At 40.6% G+C, this 15527-nt stretch overlaps 1 long non-coding RNA gene across 1 annotated transcript in view; it reads left to right on the top strand.

Annotated features, from left to right (window-relative positions):
- The window catches only part of LOC110307389, a 30236-nt gene extending 15731 nt beyond the window's left edge, over positions 1–14505 (top strand). The window contains exons 2-3 of the long non-coding RNA XR_002379381.1: positions 8432–8537; positions 12036–14505. This is a non-coding gene — a long non-coding RNA (uncharacterized LOC110307389). The remainder of the gene's footprint in view (positions 1–8431; positions 8538–12035) is intronic.
- The last annotated feature ends 1022 nt before the right edge of the window (positions 14506–15527 follow it).

Below are 15527 nucleotides of genomic sequence, written 5' to 3'. Positions count from 1 at the left end.
TCTCTCTTCTCTCTTCTCTCTTCTCTCTTCTCTTCTCTTCTCTTCTCTTCTCTTCTCTTCTCTTCTCTTCTCTTCTCTTCTCTTCTCTTCTTTTCTTTTCTGTTATTGCAGTATGCGTCATATGGATGGAGAGCACACATTGAATTTCTGTAATTAAGAAGAATGTAAGATATTTCTTTAAATGTTTTGCACTATTTATTTATTTACATCCTAAATGATGCCTCCCCTCCTGGTCCACCCGTCCTAGAGTTCCTCCACCCTCCCCCATCCCCTCCCTTCCAATGCCCTCTAAGAGGGCAGCCCCACCTCACATCCCCTGTAGGCTTAGATTTTTCAAAATCTACTTTAATAAGGGTTCTTAATTGCTTTAACCTCCCTTCTAGCCCACCACCCACCAGAGGGTCATGGAAAGTAAAGATTAACAGAGCAAAGGAGGATGTGGGTCTGTTTAAAAATAGTTCTTTGGAGCAAATCCAATCTGTTTTGTCTGGATAGCAGCAGTCCAGTTCACATGAATCAGCAACAGAATCAGCATCAGATCCAGAAGAAACCCCAAGGCTCTGCTAATTGGCTCAATTCCACAGAAGCAGCTAGAAGACACTGGAATACCACCAGAAGTTCTTGGATGCATTTCTTTCTATGAAGTCACAACAAATAATAATCAGCAAAGAATGGTAAAGCATACCACACAGCATCATTCACTGCCTGCTGGGTTATATGTATACCCTTTCCAAACATAATGTGTTTTCTCAAGGGTCCACTCTAGCAAAACATCACATGCCCATTTTTCCAGGCTGCCTCCACAAAACATCATGTGTCTCTTCTCAACAAAACATCCTCCCATGTATTGGCTTCAGCAAAAACATTCTCTTCTAAGACAATTCCCAGAAAAATATCACATGACACAATTGAGTCTCCAAAGAAGCAAGAAAATTTCACTTCAATCCCCAGACCCTGGGGCATCAAGTCTCTATAGGATTGGGTGCATCATCTCCCACTGAGGCCAGACATAACAGCCCTCTGCTACATATGTTCTAGGGTCCTTGGACCAGTCTTTGTAAGCTCTTTGGTTGGTGATTCAGTCTTTGGGAGCTTCTAGGGGTCCAGGTTAGTTGATACTGTTGTTCTTCCTGTGGGGTTGCCATCTCCTTGAGGGCCTTCAATTCTTCTCCTAACCCTTCCTTAAGCATCCCCAACTTCTATCCTATCTTTGTCTGTGGGTATCTGCATCAGCCTCAGTCAACTGCTGTGTAGAGTCTCCAGAGGGCTGCTCTGCTAGTCTCCTATCTGCAAGCAGAACATAGCATCATTGAGAGTGTGAGGGATTGGTGCCTTCCCACATCATGGGTCATGAAATGGGCTGTACTAAAAGTATAATGTAGATTATATGTTGAAATAATTCAGTCTTAGACATAATAAATTAAATATAAAACTGTAATTAGGGCTTGAGAGATAACTCAGTGGTTAAGAGCACTGTCTGCTCTTTAAGCAGTCCTGAGTTCAAATCTATAGTTAAAACCAATTGTAGCTTTACTTTTGACCTTAACTACGACTTTCCTAATGTTTGCATTGGAATAGGTCTGCATACATCAAACAGAAAGATCAGAGAGAATTAGAAACCTGAGCTTGTGTCTCTAGTTGCATAGGTAGCAGAGGATGGCCTAGTCGGCCATCAATGGGAGGAGAGGCCTTGTGAAGATTATATGCCTCAGTACAGGGGAATGCCAGGGCCAGGAAGCAGGAGTGGGTGGGTTGAGGAGCAGGGCTGGGGGAGGGTATAGGGGACTTTCAGGGGGTAGCATTTGAAATGCAAATGAAGAAAATATCTAATAATAATAAAAAAGAAACCTGTGCAAAGTAAGTACTTATGGAGAGAGAATGGAATCTACTGAGGGTGGAGAGAAACAAAGAATCAACAATAAAGAAAGTACATGGTTTTGCACTATTTCACATTTTGCTGCTTGTATAGCTTAGTTTGCCCCAGAGGCAAAAGCCCCCATTGCAAATCCAACCTGGTATTGATAAATATCCTGTCTTTTTTTTTTTTTTTCTATTTCTGTTGTAATTAGAACTCAGTCACTACCAGAACATAGTTGACATCTCCAGCTGACAGTTAACCAGAAATCTCATAGCTCTCTCTGCTGGCTGCCATGATATTCTGGCACTGAAAATAATGACTGTTGGGAGCACACTCTCTCCTGAGGCCCTAAGAGGGGCTTCCTGGGCACAGTGGGGTTGCTGCTCTGATGTGATAAATGTTCTCTGGGTTGCTGAGTCAAGACTGGGAGCTTCAGGCCCACCTGGCACCCTCAGAACAGTTATAGAGAGTAGACTTGGCTGTGGGGAAGGCCTGGCATAACAGCTCTTACTTGGAAGAGTTTTAGTGCCAGTTTTACGCACATTCCCTAGAACTCACTGGAACTGCTTTTGGGGATTGAGAGGGATTGAAGCAGAAACCCCCCCAGGAATTCTGGAGATAACCTGGGGGGAAGGGAACTATTCCTTTCATCAGGCTGCCGCTAATGTTTAAAAAGTTTTAAGTAATAATCTCCATGTCCCATGCTAGAGCTTTAATTCTGAAAAGCAGGAACTATCATATCAGCCACAGTGATTAATTTTCTGGGCTGTGAAATTCCTATGTGGACACTATTTCTGGGTGTATTTATGAAGGGTTTATTTGATGTGATCAAATTCGGGTGGGGGAAACTGAGTAAAGCAGAGACCTCAGCAGTGTGGGTGAGCATCATCAGGTCTTGTAGAAGTCAACAGTAGGCAGAATTCTTCCGTCTGACTCTTGTCTGTTTGGTTGCTTAGAGTGATGCATCTTCTTTCTTTGTCCTCAGCCTAGAATTACCCACTTGTCCTCTTAGTTCTCAAGTCTTTGTAATCAAAGCACTGGCTTCCCTGGGTCTCCAGCTTACATGTGGCCAATCACGAGACCTCTCAGCTTCTGTAATTTCATGAGGCAGTTTCTCATGTTGGTTCCACTTCTCTGGAGATTACTGACCAATCCATTGTGAAAGAATCCTGCTGGCTACCTGTTTTACTTATTTATTACAGTGTATCTCAAAGCATAGCAACTTAATACAATAGCTACTTCATTTCTGTGCAATAGAAAGTATATTATGTCATAACATGGACAAGTTTTCTTTGATCCACCATATATGTAGTCTCAGCTGATGTCACTCTATAGGAATTATCCAAGATGACATGACTATAGTCCTATGACTGCAGTTCTAGTTTCTGCTTTCAGCTAGGCATTATGGATTTTTTTTTTTTTTGGTGTGGTTTCTTCATATGGTAAACTTGGACTTTCTTCTAGCTAGGTGGTCTCAAGGTAGCTGGATTTCTTATATCATTGATAGAATATTCTAAGCAATGTTAGAAGTTTCCAAGTCTTTCAACATTAGTCATATATATATATGAAAACAATCATTGATATCTAGGCCCTGTGATCTGTAATTTTTATTTAACATGAATTATCTAAGTATTCACTAATATGTCACGGATTTTTCCTATTGATCATAAATATTTTCTTCGTGTATTGATATTAGATAAGGTCATTCTGTGTTCTACTCTGTAATGCTAGTGAAAAAGAGACAAAATAATGGCATTGTGGCTAATTTGAGTGACTACTGACTTTTTGCTAATTACAACAAAATCTCATTTCATTTCTTCTGCTTTCTAGAGGAAAAATTATTAACATGTCAAATAAAATTACTTCTCCTCCCTGACAGCTTGTACTACAGGGCAAAACCCTACTGTTTGAAACCCACCCCCACCCCAAATTACCTACCATAAACCCCTTAGTATAAGAAATCTGTTCTCATACACTCCTATTGAGACAGTGCCCCTAGCAGGGTACAGTGTTCCTCCAATAGCTTTTCAATAAATCCAAATGACTTCCATAGCCATGGGTGTGGCCTTGGTGACTTTGTCTATGGGATATAGACAACCAAATTGACATGATTTTTCCTCACTGCATTCCATTGCTTGAGGCAAGTTACAAGGGTACCCTTGCTCAAGGGAAGAGGAAAAAGACTGCCATTGGATGAGTGCAGCAGAGGAAGGGCTTACTGATGATACTACAGTTACTTCATTGAAACAATATATAAAGATAGCACAGGATATGCAGTTATAAATTTCAATAGGTACCTAAACTTAAATTTTAAAATGTATGTGCGACACCATTGCTGGCCACTTGCTTAGGCCATATTTTATGGCTGGCCTTACTCAAGTAATGGAAGGATTTAGCTTCTCTCTCCATTCCCAGAAAGATGGCTTCTGTGCTCATGCTCTTAAATACAGCAGGGTTGCTACACTTTGCTTTCATCAAACATGCTCACAGGACATTTTGTCTTTCCTGTCTTCTGATGATTACTTCCTGCTTTGAAGTGGGTCTTCTTGATGGTTACTTCTGGAACCAGGGACAAATGGCTTTGCTGGGTGTGCTGTCATTTTTTCCATCCTAACCTATAGGTGTATCACTGGGACCAACAAGGCCTTCTTTCCGTCATGTGTACCTTTAGTTCTCTCAGGAACAACTAACTACCAGACACATTTGCATAGCGAATACTGTGCCCCAGATTCTGACAAAGTAGTGTTTAGTACCTCAGACCTCCACTTGCATCTGTCTGGGGGGGGGGTAGGTCTGTGCTCGTTCTTGCCTCAGTCCACAATGAGTAAATGGCTATATTGCCTTGATGTTTATAGCAACTAGATAGATGATAGATGATGGATAGGTAGGTATGCAAATAGATATATGAAAATATAGATAAATGGTAGGTAGCAAATCAGCTCATATTAACTATGGATAACTGTGTAAGAGTGTTGGGATCCTTTTTTGTTCCTTTGTTTGCTTCTGGAATTATTTTCCTCCACAGTGAATGTGTATCACTTTTGTAATATAGCAACACTGAATACATGAAGTTTAATTACAAACAAGAAGACACTGTGACCAGAGTAGTCTACTAATTAAGTTATTTGGAGGCCTTTCCCAGAGGTTGATGTTTGCCCTCAAGTGCTTAGAACATGGGGTGGAATGAGAGAGTGGAATACCTATGAGGTTTGTTGTTTTCAAGAAAGGGTTTCTCTCTGTGGCCCTGCCAATCCTGGAACTTACTCTGTAGACCAGGCTGGCCTCGAACTCAGAGATTGACCTGCCCCTGCCTCCCAAGTGCTGGCATTAAAGGTGTGCACCAACACTGGCCAGCTGCCTATGAGTTTTTCAGCACCTTTAAGACACATGATGAGAGCAGGTCCTACTAAAGAAACAAATGAGGTCTGAACAGCACATGGATGCAAGTCATGGGATAAACTAGTAGAATAATTAACTTAGTTAGGGAGCAACTTGGGGAATGAAAGAACTGCATTTCTTGGCAGGCAGTGAATGCACAGACCATCCTCAGGAGCCTCAGAAAATGGCATCATCTGTGAAAGCAAGATGGAGATGATGTCATCTTAGAATATGACCCTTCAGGGACTTTGCACTGAATAGAACTAATGAGTCCCAATACAGAGTTCTTCAAGTAAGATATCATCTGCTTCTAAGGGTGGGTATGCTTTCCTGCTACCTAGTGGAACAAGAAGCCAGGAGGGATAAATATGTGTCCTTTAAACACAATAAAGGGGGTCAGCGTGGGTATTTTTCTTGATGCCTATTATTTTTATGTATTTCTTTGCACATTAACTTTTCACCCACATATAAAAAGAATGAGTGGAGCATGTGGAGACTGTATAGTTTAGAACCTGCATAAGCACCTCAATATGCATCCTACTGGGCTGTGCACATTTCCACATATTACAAACCACTTACAGGAACAGTAATATCAAGAACCATTCACTGAGCACACCTACTGTGTCCCAGATGTTATCATCTGTCCATGTGCTATTCAGACCAGACTTACTGCCTCAGATTGTAGAGATGAGGTACCTGGCAGAAAGGTTAAGTAACTTGCCTGAGGCCATGTAGCTTGTACGAAGCCATTCTAGGAGACCGAGTGCAGTATGAAGTCTCTTGCCTTCAGTCCTGAGATATTTTCATTAGCTTTGAGGAAGCCTCTTCAATTCTGATTATTAAACATGCTCTTTTGTTCTGAGAAAATGATTTTTTCCCTGTTTTTCATTTTGATTTTATGTGTGAGAGTCAATCTTTAGTGTAGATGTGGTTTTAAAGAAGAAAGACTCCAATAGATTCTGCCTATAACGTTCCTAAGATTTCCCTCATCTGACATTTATCTATTAAATATCTGGCCTAGTGCAAACATATGCAATGATTCCCGCTTACAGTGTTTTACTACATATTAAATTTTTTCTTCTTGTTCCTTTTGGGCAAAACTGTAAAAGAACAGCCACAGCAGTCTGCTAACAAGAGCAAAACCCGTGGGCAATGCGAAGAGTCATGTGAGTATTCGCCATTAGGCTGACATTTTCCCCTGGAATTTTTCTGCGTGAATGATGCAATTTGAAATGAATCCCCCTAGCGAACACCCAAGGATTCTCAGTAGAGAGTTATAGAAATGATGAAAACAAACCCCGAGGAAGAAACAAGAGAACTGAGCATGCTCAGCTTCAGGATGAGAGAATCTTGGGGAAATAACTCCATCAGTGTGTGTGTGGCTCTGAGGGATCAGACCAGAGACAGCTATTCTATTATAAAGGAGGACAACTGCGAATTAGACAGTGTATATATTTGGGTCATTCCAACGTACCTTAGTTACAAAGAACTGCAAGACTGGAGGAATAGGACTATTCACCCATAGTACATGGCAGTAGCTACACTATATATATTTTATATATATATAATTTTAACTGCTGAAAATTTATTTTGTTTCCAACTTAATAGTAATAACAGATAGTACTAATTATTTCCTACCATCAGGTATTGTGTTTATAAATACCATACCTGCATTGTTAATTTAATCTTCACAATATTTCTGTAAGGTAGAAATTAACATTATTGGTTCACATGCTGGGCTGGGCACTAGTTTTCTCACCTGAGAGATATGTTTGATGGTCACAAGTACTGTAGATATTGAACGAATGGAAGCTTCAAATGTTATGTGCCCTTCTAAGCCTAGGACGGTTTCCTAAAAGCTAAGCTTGGCCATCTGAAAATGCCAAGGGATGCCAAGAGAGCCCCTATTCAGGAACCTTTTATCTGTAAATAAACCACTGAATCTCAGAGTAGAGACTGAGGCAGCCTTCAATATGACTCATACAATAGACAGTTTGGGTCATTCCAACAAGCCTTAGTTACAAAGAGCACTGTAAGACTTCCCTATTCACCCACAGGACTTACCTTAACAATGGCAGACTCTATACTGTAAAGGCATTGGGAGGATTCCCTAAGCCAAAGTGGGTTTTGATTATAGATTTCAGTGGTTTTCAGACTTGATACTGCAAGAATCTTCCAGAAAAAAATTTGAAAGATACAGATTCCTGGGTAAAAACCCTTGCAGTTCTGATCCAATGGGTTTGCTAAATAGATGCTATTCAGTTGTAATAACTGATCACCATTTTGTGTAGGGACCACCAATTTAGTCGCACCTACCCATTAATCATTCACAAGTAAGGATGCGAGTTCTCCAGATTACAGGACTAAACTCAATACTGGAGTTTTGACTGCCTCTTTCCCTGTCCTTAATTCTGTCATTGCTCAGTATTACTTTGCAGTGTTTGAGTCTTTCTAAGGAAACAAAAATAGAATAGTATTAAGCATCTCCTTCAGTTTCCAAGGCAGTAGTCATGGGATATGTGCCCGCTAACCTTACTCTCCTTCACTGTGTGTTTTAATCCCAGCTCTTTAGGTTTTATCATTATTAGTCCAGGCCCATGATTGATCACAGACACAGGCGGAGTATATAGCCACCCAGGTAATTAGGAAAGCTTACTAAATAAAAGCTACAGTTTTAGTACTTCATTACGAGGTTGATTTGTGATTGTCATGGAGTAATGGATTGGGGGTGACATGAAGGAGAAAAGTTAGAGAAGTAATTTGGCTAGAGACCCAACCTGATGTTTCCATGAAAGAAACAAAGGAGATCCTTCTTGGTTGACCCAGCATTTTCAGAGATTCAGATTCACTCAAGATGGTCCTGATTTTATGGAGAAGTCACATACTAGCAAGTGACAGATTAGGATTACACTAGGACAAAATGTGTCAAGACAGGGTAGAAGAAAGGAAGAGCCCATCCAGGGAGCCACAGCCATATGTGAATCTGAAAGCCACCTGTCTACTCACAGCCTCAGGACTTCATACTCTATTTCTAGTTTTCTGGTTTCTGCATATTTGAAGGTTGCCTGCCCACTGGCCACTTCAGCTTTAAAGGTTTGACCAGCCTGGACCATGGGACTCAGGGCCTTATGTGTAGCTTACGGTCCAGCTTCTCTTCACAGTCAGGATTGCTGAATGGCACATTTTTGTGTACAGCCTCTGTCACCATCCTGTCTTTGTGTCCATTAGTGAAACTCTTGATCATCTACTCTTCATGAGAGGACATGACCTGAAGAAGATTGCCACTCAGGAGCTAGGAAAGGTTAAGGCTTATCTGTGTGGCACAGCCCGAGGGTGGGAGACTAGCTGGGGACAAGGGCTTGTCTTGCTGCCATCATGAGTGAATGATGTACCTTGTTTGCTTGTAACATCACTATTTCTGAGACATAGAAGGAATGAAGAAAATGGGAGGGTGGTGGATCATGAACTGAATTAAATGGCTCAATTCAGAGTTTAGGGTGCTTTTGAAATGTCGTTTTAAACATTTGTCTTGCAAACACAGGGTTCTAAGTGGAAAAGCTATACCCTCTTGCTCTGGACATTTTTTTTTTTTTACAACAGCCCTTCTCTGACTTAGCCAAGGAACCACCTGAGTCTCTTCATAGCATCTTCTTTTGTTTCCGTTCCCCTGGGTGTTGCAGTACATCACTGGCTCTTACAAACCCAGCATCCTCCTTTTGTGGACTGCTATGGCTTAATCTCTGCATTTTTACCTTTGTTATTATCACTTCAGCTTATCTGGGGCAATCCCAGCATGCTGCAGTTTGCTGAAAGGTAGGTCCATTAGGAGACAGTAGTTAAAGCAGTAGGAGAGAATAATCACACACATACACACACACACACACACACACACACACACACACACAGAGAGAGAGAGAGAGAGAGAGAGAGAGAGAGAGAGAGAGAGAGAGAGACGACCAGCTTAACATTTTAACATTTGACTGAGAGGTGTTCAGACAAGAAAAGATTATGGCTGGATTCATGTACTTCAGAGCAGGTCAGCAGCATCAAAGTGCTGTGTGTCAGTGTCTCTAATGCAGTTGAATTAATCAATATCAACTAACTCAGTTAATTGTTCAAGCCTCCTGGGTTACCCACTATGTGCTAGGATCTACGTATATCACAGGACAGGGTGGCATGGGATACATAATCTGTGCAGCTTCAGTACTCACAGTCTGCTAAGAATTCAGGCCAATAGGATAGGAAGATTTATTTGAACAGTTTTTTTTTTAAATAGTGCTGTCAGTTGAGAAGGCTTGGTGGATGCCTGCTACTAAGCCTGACAACCTGAATTTAATGTGCAGAGCCCACATGGGAGAAAGAGAGAACCAAATTTTGTGTATTGCTCTCTGGTCTATATGCGTACACAAATATGTGCACACAGTGAATGGATAAATGATTTAAAAATTTTTAACTATGACTAAGTAGTTATTAGTACCAGGCTGTATGAACAGTGTCTGGGGAAAATTTGAGTGGCTCCTGGATTTAAGGAGTTCAGTACTTTTGAGGTAGGGGAATAAGGTGTTTTAGGAGACCAACTTAAAAGGCTTACCCAGTCCTGTTCCACCATTCTAGCTCATCATACCCTTCCTATGAATAAGGCTGTGTGTGAGGATAGATTCCTCACAGTTCTCTGAAATAGCCTTCCAGGTCATTTCTATTACTGGATTCTGAACTGTGCCCATTTCCCATCAGTTTAACCACATGAGCATATCATATAGGAATTTTATCAGATGCTTCTCTGTTGCTGTGCTAAGACACATTCTATATGCACTCACTGATAAGTGGATATTAGCCCAGAAACTTAGAATACTCAAGATACAATTTGCAAAACACAAGAAAATCAAGAAGAGGGAAGACCAATGTGTGGATACTTCATTCCTCCTTAGAATAGGGAACAAAATACTCATGAAAGGAGTTACAGAGACAAAGTTTGGGGCTAAGATGAAAGGATGGACTATCCAGAGACTACCCCACCCGGGGATCCATCCCATAATCAGCCACCAAACCCAGACACTATTGCATATGCCAGCAAGATTTTGCTGAAGGGACCCTGATATAACTGTTTCGTATGAGGCTATTCCAGTGCCTGGCAAATACAGAAGTCGATGCTCACAGTCATCTATAGGATGGAACACAGGAACCCCAATGGAGAAGCTAGAGAAAGAACCCAAGGAGCTGAAGGGGTCTGCAACCCTATAGGTGGAACAACAATATGAACTAACCAGCACCCCCAGAGCCTGTGTCTCTAGCTGCATATGTAGCAGAAGATGGCCTAGTCGGCCATCATTGGGAAGAGAGGCCCCTTGGTATTGCAAACTTTATATGCCCCAGTACAGGGGAATGCCAGGGCCAAAAAGTGGGAGTGGGTGGGTAGGGGAGTAGGGTAGGGGGAGGGTATAGGGAACTTTTGGGATAGCATTTGAAATGTAAATAAAGAAAATATCTAATAAAAAAGAATAAAAAAACACTATGACTGAAGCAACTTATAGAAGAAAGAGTTTATTGGGGTTAGAGATGCAGAGGGTTAGAGTCCATGAAGAAAGAAGGAAGGCATGGTGGCAGAAACAGGAAGCTGAGAGTTCACATCTTGAACCACAGGCACCAAGCATCCCAAGATAACTAGAATGAGGGCAAGGCCTTAAGCTCTCAAAGCTCCACATTTTGTTTCCCACAAACTTCCTCCAGCAAGGACACACCTCCTAAAACTTCTCAGAGAGTACCAGCAAGTGGGGACCAAGTTAAAATTCCCAAGATCATGGATGACATCTCATTCAATAACCACAGGGATAGAAGAGTTCTTTTTTTTCTATAGTTTGTCATTTTCCCTTTTAAAATGTATTACTGGCTACTGCCATATGTAACATATTATGTGCTGTGTGTCAAGTATGAATGTGATACTTTCTCTATTTCATCTAATATCTATATCTATGTCTATGTATGTATGTATCTATATCTGTGTATGTATGTACCTCTCTCTCCCTTCCCCCCCTCACCCTACAAACTAATAGTAATATTAAGCTAATGAGAACCTGCCAGGAAAGTGATTGCTGCAGAGGTCATGTGCCCAAGTTAAGCTGATCAGGAAGTGAAGGCGAGGGATATAACATTTGATCTTCATTCTGCCTTTCATTCTGGGGTTCCTGTGAGGAACTGCTCGAGGGGTCTTCCACCCTCGACCTCTTTAATGTCCACTGCAGCCCTTGAAATGAGAACTGTACTACACATAGATGGGAAAGTTAAGTTTCACAGAGTAAGTAGGTGCCCACGGCTGCCATGGACTTACAGCCAACAGAACTAGAATCTGCTTTTCCTGACTCTGAAAGGCCCGCCTGTACCTTCCAGCATATTTTGGAACAACTGTTCTCATATGGAAGGGAAGAACTGATATGTATTGATTTCTCTTTGATATCTTAGCCTAAATAATTATTTTTCTACAAAGCATTGCCATTAGGTAAGAACCACCTCCACTTATGTCCACATTAAGACTCCAAGGTAGTGAGAATTTATTTTGCTTTTTTTTTGTTTGTTATATAAGTTTGAATGTGGCATGATAACTCACTTCCTTATAGCACCTTACTTTCCAAAGAAATAATAAGAATTCACCTTCAAAAATCATTGTGTGCATCAATTTGTTTTCATTTCTGTCTTGATTTTCTTCACTGTTTCTTTGATATCCCTGTTACTCCCTGTTGGAATAGAAATATCTATTCTGTGCCATTGTACGTAAGAAGTAATAATTTTCCTTTTGATTTTACAGGGATTCACAGCTGTGAAGATTGCCTTGAATCTTCGAAGAGCCTAGCTTCTGAGCAGTTTAGGGCCATTATGACTATGGGATTCTTGAAGTAGACTAGTGCATTTTGCAATATAATCTGGCCTTAATCCTATGGGGTACAGGAGTGGAAGGTTATGTTTTGAAACTTAAGTGTTCCCTGAAGGTCCTGTTTTACACATTTGCTTCCCAGCTTGTGGTACAGTTCCGAAAGTGGTAAAGCCTTTAGGAAGTGAAACCTGGGTGACAGAAGTCAGCCTTTAGGGGAAGGTGCCTGAAGCTTAGACACACCTCTGATTAGGGCTTGTAGCCTCTGCTTCCCGGTCTGGAGCATGTGAACCAGTCACTGCCAGAGGCTCCCACTGTCAGAAATGAACCCCTTCCATCAAGCCTTCTATGCTAGTGTGGACCAAAATCTCTGAAACCATAAGACAAAAGACATTCCCTTAAGTTGTTTCTTTTAAGTAATTTGACATTATGAATAAAATAATGAACATGAAGAAACACAAAGAGGCTGTTGGTGATAGAGCAGAGATTGTATTTTTGTCAAGTTGCTTACACATGTGTGTCTGAATCTTCTTAAAGTGCAATGGTTACGAGATGACTGTACAGAGGCTTTGGGCTAAGGACTTGTCCACCTACTCCTGCCATGATCGAGCACAACCGTCTAAAGACTCTGTCTAAAACAAGCAAGTTGAAACCCACCATACAGCTCTTTGTAAAGGCATGTTTGTCTGAGCAATGGATAAAACCAATTTAACATGAGTTTTCTCATTCAGTTTCTAATACCTAAAAATGGAGAACTGTGGCATATCGGCCTTCATTTGTTCGCATGGCTCTGAGAATGCGAGGGCTAGGATTGCCTGGGACTGATTGTATGTATAAAAGGTATGGACTCAAAGCTTGGGAATTTGGTCTCTTGCAATGTTTGGATGTTCCCAAAGATGATTTAGCTGGTCTCTGAGAAGGGTGGACAGGATCAAGCAGGAGTGGAGCGGATGCCAGTTCTCTCTGGGACTCATTTACTTCCCTCCCTTAAACACTGTGTCTCTAAGTGTTTCTCACAATCTATGTTGAATGGGTAGAATTGGGAGTAATGAAGAGTCTTCAGAGCTAGTGAGATGAAGAAACAATCAACACAGTTTTTACACTTAAAATCAGGATGATAATACTGGAGCATAAAATGACATATAAGCCCTGCTACCCACCTCATTAAGAGAGAGCAATCCAAGTGCGTCATGCATGTAAGCTATGGTCCTAGCTCATGGCATGTATTACTAAAGTTCAGTCAAGGGTCCTCCTTTCTCTACTTTGATTAAATGAAACACACACTTCCATTTTATTTCTTTGGGTTTATAAATGATTGGTATCATATTTAATATAACTTTGTTATATATAATTATTAATTAATATATATTATTGGTATAATATAATATTTAATATGATGTCTAGCAACATTATATGAATTTCTCAGAAGCAGCTTTGAAAGAACTATGCTTTCAGTCTATAGAAGTACTGGGTCATAAGCATCATAAGTACTCAGTCACCAGCACTGACAGCCAAATGCTGAGCTACCTTGAGATGTGAGTGCCACTGCTCTAGTATCGCCTCCAACTGAGCGACATCGACTTCATCTCAGTGATTTTGATTTATTGCCACAATTACCTGTACTGAGTTCAATGCCATGCTAATACTTGGGCTGATGAATTATAATATGGGCTTCATTTTATGGAAATGTCACATGTTCTAATGTCCTGATTTTTTTTTTTTCTTGGCAGACAGTAGCATCACACTCAGTTTTATGTGTTAACCTTGTTAGGTTTTAGTTTCCAGTTACTCAGTTTAATGTTAGTCCATAGGTTGCTGTGAATGTAACTTGGAGATAAGGCTACTGTCTATAAAAGGCATTATCTTTGATGATGATTTAAATGGCCCTCACCAAATCAATTGGTACAACTTAAGAGCAAAGCTGAATTTCCATTGGGGAAGAAGAAATTGTCCTACAAAGCAGCATGACATCTTGGTTGAGAATTTCTCTCTTTTGACCTGTCCTATGATATGGCTATGTCCTATGTCAGGCTTGCTAGTTGCTATGATAACCATGCAAAATATATGAAAAGACATGGGGCTAGAGATAGCTCAGTAGTAAGAGTAGTTGTTGCTCTTGCAAAGAACTGAGTTTCCAGTACCCATAGGGTATTTCATAACTATGTTAAACCCTAGTTCCAGGGCATCCAGTGACCTCTTCTGACCTCCACAAACCATGCAGGTAAAATGCTCACACATATAAAAAAATCTAAAATACATTTAAAAAATATGCAGAGATATTATGTATATGTCATATATATATGTATATGTCAATGTATAATTTTGTAGTAGAATTTTGCATGATACAGAATTTGGTGTTAAGAGTAGTTCTAGAGAAAGACTAAATAAAGGAGTTGACTCTTGAATCTGATTTGATCCATAGGTGTTATTGGTGCTTTTTCCATGGGTAGAAAAGGCAATGGCAGTTATGAGGACCTATAACATGCTGTCATTAGATATCTAATATATATTCAAAGTTCTGTGACACCATATATTTGATGTTTTATGAGGTTTCAACCATACTTTAGCTCAGAATGAGATTGGATGGTTTTACTCTGTTAGAGGAGGTGAGGAAAACAAGGATGAGCTCTGCATGTCTATTTCCAGCTGTTTAGTGACCTCACACCTGCTTAAGTGGCCTGAAACCAGGTTGCTATTACCAAGTACCAATAAAGGACACTAGAGAACATTTTGGAAACTCAGAAGCTAAGATGTCAACAGATTTTGCATTTGGTGAGGGATCATTTCGTAATTCATACTCAGTCATATTCCCCAGTGTTCTCCAAGAGTGGAAGAGAAAAGAAGCCTCTCTAGATTATTCATAAACAAGGGCACAAATCCTATCCTAGTCACAACATCATTGTCTTCATTGCTTAGCTACCTGACCAAGGACGCTGATAGATAAGGGTTTATGGTTCCAGAGGGTTAGAGTTCATGATGGGTGGTGTAAAGGGATTGGAAACAAGCTGGACTAGTAGCTGAGAACTCACATCTGGAAGCAGAAAGAGCACTGGAGATGGCAGGAGACATTTGAAACCTTAATACTTCCAGTGACCCATCTCCCCCAACACTCCCACACCTCTCAATACTCCCCCAAACAATTAGACCAAATACTCAAACATATGTAGATATGGAGGCAGTTCTTATCCAAGCCAACATTTGAACCAGAAAAATCCAAACGCACCTTCGGATCCCAAGTCCTTAGGGTCTGTCAAGTCTTTTTTTTTTTTTTGCCAGAGGAAGCAGACCTGTTTTTCCCTGTCTGAAAAGGTAGCTGTACTTTGAAGAATGTACATTCTCCAATGTAGTTGATCATCAAGCTGCCATCATTTCTCTTCCAAATCAACAATCTACTCATCTTTGCTTCTAAAATTATAACTAGACCTAAGT

This window comes from Mus caroli, chromosome 12 (assembly GCF_900094665.2).
Source record: "Mus caroli chromosome 12, CAROLI_EIJ_v1.1, whole genome shotgun sequence".
Lineage (NCBI taxonomy): Eukaryota > Metazoa > Chordata > Mammalia > Rodentia > Muridae > Mus > Mus caroli.
Note: the sequence above shows the minus strand (reverse complement) of the source record. Positions and strands in the feature narration are given on the sequence as shown.